Source organism: Arachis hypogaea, chromosome 12 (assembly GCF_003086295.3).
Source record: "Arachis hypogaea cultivar Tifrunner chromosome 12, arahy.Tifrunner.gnm2.J5K5, whole genome shotgun sequence".
Classification (NCBI taxonomy): domain Eukaryota; kingdom Viridiplantae; phylum Streptophyta; class Magnoliopsida; order Fabales; family Fabaceae; genus Arachis; species Arachis hypogaea.
Window position 1 is genome coordinate 50654242 of NC_092047.1, and position 5286 is coordinate 50659527.

Genomic DNA, 5286 nt, shown 5'->3' on the forward strand with positions numbered 1-5286 from the left:
AAAATTCGAATATTTGAGTTGACTTTTTCAAAAGTTTTTAAAATTTAGTTGTTTCTTATAAGTCAAACCAAATTTTCAATTTAAAAATTCTATCTTTTTTCAAAAATCAAATCTTTTTCATTTTTCTTTTATGATTTTCGAAAATTTCAAAAATTATTTTCAAAATCTTTTTCTTATTTCTATTTCACATTTTGGAATTAATTGCTAACATTTAATGTTTTAATTCAAAAAAATTTTTTTAAGTTGTCACTTGCCTATTAAGAAAGGTTCAATCTTTGAATTTTAAAATCATATCTTTTAGATTCTTGTTAGGCAAGTAATCAACTTTGATTTCAAAAATCAAATCTTTTTAATTTCCTTTTCAAATCTTTTTCAAATTAAATTTCAAATCATATCTTTTCAATCATATCTTTTCAATTATAACTTTTTGATTGCTAATTTCAAAATCTATTTCAAAATCAAATCTTTTTAATTTCCAATTCAAATCTCTTTCAAAATGATTTTCAAATTGATTTTCAAATCTTTTTCAATCAATCTTATCTTTCTGTTTGAATCATATCTTTTTCAAAACTACTTAACTAATTCTCTCTCTCTAATTTTCGAAAATTCCTTCCCTCTTTTTTAAAATTCCTTTTTAATTAACTAATTGTTTTAATTTTAATTCAATTTGATTTCAATTTTAATTTTCGAAATTTAACTATAAATTTTATTTTTATTTTAATTGATTTTCGAAATTCCTTCCTCTCTCATCTCCTTCTGATTATTTATTTATTTACTAACACTCCTCTTCATCTAAGAATTCGAACGCACTCCTCACCCTTGTGTTTGGATTCTCCTTCTTCTATTCCTATCTTCTTCTACTCACATAAAGGAATCTCTATACTGTGACATAGAGGATTCCATATTTTCTTTTCTGTTTTATTCTTTTTCATATGAGCAGGAACAAGGATAAGAACATTATTGTTGAAGCTGATCCTGAACCTGAAAGGACTCTGAAGAGGAAGCTAAAGGAAGCTAAAGCACAACTCTCTGGAGAAAATCTGATAGAAATTTTTGAAAAACAAGGAGACATGGCCAAAAAAAAATAACAATGCAAAGAAGATGCTCGGTGACTTTACTGCACCAAATTCCAATTTGCATGGAAGAAGCATCTCAATCCCTGCCATTGGAAAAAACAATTTTGAGCTGAAACCTTAATTAGTTTCTCTGATGCAACAGAATTGCAAGTTTTATGGACTTCCATCTGAAGATCCTTTTCAGTTCTTAACTGAATTCTTGCAGATCTGTGATACTGTTAAGACCAATGGGGTTGATCCCGAGGTCTACAGGCTTATGCTTTTCCCGTTTGCTGTAAGAGACAGAGCTAGAATATGGTTGGACTCTCAACCGAAAGATAGCCTGAACTCTTGGGATAAGCTGGTCACGGCTTTCTTAGCCAAGTTCTTTCCTCCTCAAAAGCTTAGTAAGCTTAGAGTGGATGTTCAAACCTTCAAACAGAAGGAAAGTGAATCCCTCTATAAAGCTTGGGAGAGATACAAGGAACTGACCAAAAAGTGTCCTTCTGACATGCTTTCAGAATGGACCATCCTGGATATATTCTATGATGGTCTATCTGAGCTATCAAAGATGTCGTTGGACCATTCTGCAGGTGGATCCATTCACCTAAAGAAAACACCTGCAGAAGCTCAAGAACTCATTGACATGGTTGCTAATAACCAGTTCATGTACACTTCTGAGAGGAATCCTGTAAGTAATGGGACACCTCAGAGGAAGGGAGTTCTTGAAATTGATACTCTAAATGCCATATTGACTCAAAAAAAAATATTGACTCAGCAACTCAATATGATTTCTCAGAGTCTGAATGGAATGCAAGCTGCATCCAACAGTACTCAAGAGGCATCTTTTGAAGAAGAAGCTTATGATCCTGAGAACCCTGTAATAGCAGAAGTGAATTTTATGGGTGAACCCTATGGAAACACCTATAATCCCTCATGGAGAAATCATCCAAATTTCTCATGGAAGGATCAACAAAAGCCTCAACAAGGCTTTAATAATGGTGGAAGAAACAGGTTTAGCAATAGCAAGCCTTTTCCATCATCCACTCAGCAACAGACAGAGAATTCTGAGCAGAATCCATCTAGCTTAGCAAATATAGTCTCTGATCTATCTAAGGCCACTTTAAGTTTCATGAATAAAACAAGGTCCTCCATTAGAAATTTGGAAGCACAAGTGGGCCAGCTGAGTAAAAGAGTCACTGAAACTTCTCCTAGTACTCTCCCAAGCAATACAGAAGAAAATCCAAAGAGAGAATGCAAAGCCATTGATTTAATCATCATGGCCGAACCTACAAGGGAGGAGGAGGACGTGAATCCTAGTGAGGAAGACCTCCTGGGACATCCAGTGATCAATAAGGAGTTTCCCTCTGAGGAACCAAAGGAATCTGAGGCTCATCTAGAGACCATAGAGATTTCATTGAACTTCCTTATGCCATTCATGAGCTCTGATGAGTATTCTTCTTCTGAAGAGAATGAAGATGTTACTGAAGAGGAAGTTGCCAAGTACCTTGGTGCAATCATGAAGCTGAATGCCAAATTATTTGGTAATGAGACTTGGGAAGATGAACCTCCCTTGCTCACCAATGAATTGAGTGATCTGGATCAACTGACATTGCCTCAAAAGAAACAGGATCCTGGAAAGTTCTTAATACCTTGTACCATAGGCACCATAACCTTTGAGAAGGCTTTATGTGACCTTGGGTCAGGGATAAACCTCATGCCACTCTCTGTAATGGAGAAACTTGGAATCTTTGAGGTGCAAGCTGTCAGAATCTCATTAGAGATGGCAGACAACTCAAGAAAATAGGCTTATGGACTAGTAGAGGACGTGTTAGTAAAGGTTGAAGGCCTTTACATCCCTGCTGATTTCATAATCCTAGACACAGGGAAGGATGAGGATGAATCCATCATCCTTGGAAGACCCTTCCTAGCCACAGCAAGAGCTGTGATTGATACGGACAGAGGAGAGTTAGTCCTTCAACTGAATGAGGACATCCTTGTGTTTCAAACTCAAGGATCTCCTTCTGTAACCATGGAGAGGAAGCATGAAAAGCTTCTCTCACTGCAGAGTCAACAAAAGCCCCCATAGTCAAACTCTAAATTTGGTGTTGAGAGGCCACAACCAAACTCTAAGTTTGGTGTTGAACCCCCACATTCAAACTCTAAGTTTGGTGTTGGGAGGTCCCAGCAATGCTCTGAACATCTGTGAGGCTCCATGAGAGCTCACTGTCAAGCTATTGACATTAAAGAAGCGCTTATTGGGAGGCAACCCAATGTTATTTAATCATATCTATTTTATTTTCTTTTTGTTATTTCATGTTTTATTAGGTTGATGATCATGTGAAGTCATAAATACTACTGAAAAATCAAAAATAGAATGAAAAACAGCATTGAAAATAGCACACCCTGGAGGAGAGCAGTCTGGCATTTAAACGCCAAAAACAAGCATCTGTCTGGCGTTTAACGCCAGAAACAGGCACCAAGCTGGCGTTTAACGCCAGAAACAAGCATCAACCTGGCGTTAAACGCCATAAACAAGCAACATTTGGGCGTTTAATGCCAGAAACAGGCAGCAGCCTGGCGTTAAATGCTAGTATTGCACACTAAGGGCGTTTTACACGCCTAATTGGAGCAGGGATGTTAAGTCCTTAGCCCACTGGATCTGTGGACCCCACAGGATCCCCACCTACCCTAACTCTCTCTCTTCACACCTTTTCATAACTCTCTCTTCCCCAAAAAACCTCACCTACCTTCAACATCAAAATATTTTCCCTCCCAAACCCAACCCTAATGGCCGAAACTTAAACCCCTCCCCACTCCTATATAAACCCCTCATTCCTTCTTCATTTTAACATAATACACCCTATCTTCCCCCCTTGGCCGAAAACACCTCTTTCTCCCTCTCCTCCATTTCTCTTCTTCTTCTCTTTCTTTCATTCTTCTTTTGCTCGGGGACGAGCAAACATTTTAAGTTTGGTGTGGTAAAAGCATTGCTTTTTGTTTTTCCATAACCATTAATGGTACCTAAGGCCAGAAAAACCTCTAGAAAGAGGAAAGGGGAGGCAATTGCTTCCACTTCTAAGTCATGGGAGATAGAGAGATTCATCTCAAAGGTCCATCAAGACCACTTCTATGAAGTTGTGGCCAAGAAGAAAATGATCCCTGAGGTTCCTTTCAAGCTCAGAAAGAATGAGTATCCGGAGATCCGACATGAGATTCAAAGAAGAGGTTGGGAAGTTCTCACCAACCCCATTCAACAAGTCGGGATCTTAATGGTTCAAGAGTTCTATGCAAACGCATGGATCACTAGGAACCATGATCAAGGTGTGAACCTGAATCCAAAGCATTGGCTTACTATGGTTCGGGGAAAATACTTAGATTTCAGTCCGGAAAATGTAAGGCTGGCATTCAACTTGCCAATGATGGAAGAGAACGCATTCCCCTACACAAGAAGGGTCAACTTTGATCAAAGGTTGGACCAAGTCCTCATAGACATATGTGAGGAAAGAGCTCAATGGAAAATTGACTCAAGAGGCAAGCCGGTTCAACTAAGAAGGCATGACCTCAAACCAGTGGCTAGGGGATGGTTAGAGTTCATTCAACGCTCAATCATTCCTACTAGTAACCAGTCTGAAGTTACTATAGACCGAGCCATCATGATCCATAGTATCATGATTGGAGAGGAGGTGGAAGTTCATGAGATTATACCTCAAGAACTTTACAAGGTGGCTGACAAGTCCTGCACTTGGGCAAGGTTAGCCTTTCCTCACCTCATATGCCACTTCTGCAATTCGGCTGGAATTGACATAGAGGGAGACATCCTCATTGAAGAGGACAAGCCCATCACTAAGAAAAGGATGGAACAAATAAGAGATCATGGACCTCAACAAGAGCATGAGGAAATTCCTCACCATGAAATCCCTGAGATGCCTCAAGGGATGCACTTTCCTCCACAAAACTATTGGGAGCAAATCAACACCTCCCTAGGAGAATTAAGTTCCAACATGGGACAACTAAGGGTGGAACATCAAGAGCACTCCATCATCCTTCATGAGATTAGAGAAGATCAAAGAGCTATGAGGGAGGAGCAACAAAGGCAAGGAAGAGACATAGAGGAGCTCAAAAGCACCATGGGTTCTTCAAGAAGAGGAAGACGCCATCTTCACTAAGGTGGACTCATTCCTTAATCTCCTTGTCTATTTATTTTACTATTTTTCGATTTTTAAGCTTT

General features: G+C 38.7%; 1 non-coding gene across 1 annotated transcript; it reads right to left on the bottom strand.

The window, feature by feature from the left end:
* Positions 1 to 1464: 1464 nt before the first annotated feature.
* Positions 1465 to 1572, bottom strand: LOC112732200 (small nucleolar RNA R71). The gene has a single exon (XR_003167936.1). It is a non-coding gene; the product is annotated as a small nucleolar RNA R71 (small nucleolar RNA).
* Between the last annotated feature and the right edge of the window lie 3714 nt (positions 1573 to 5286).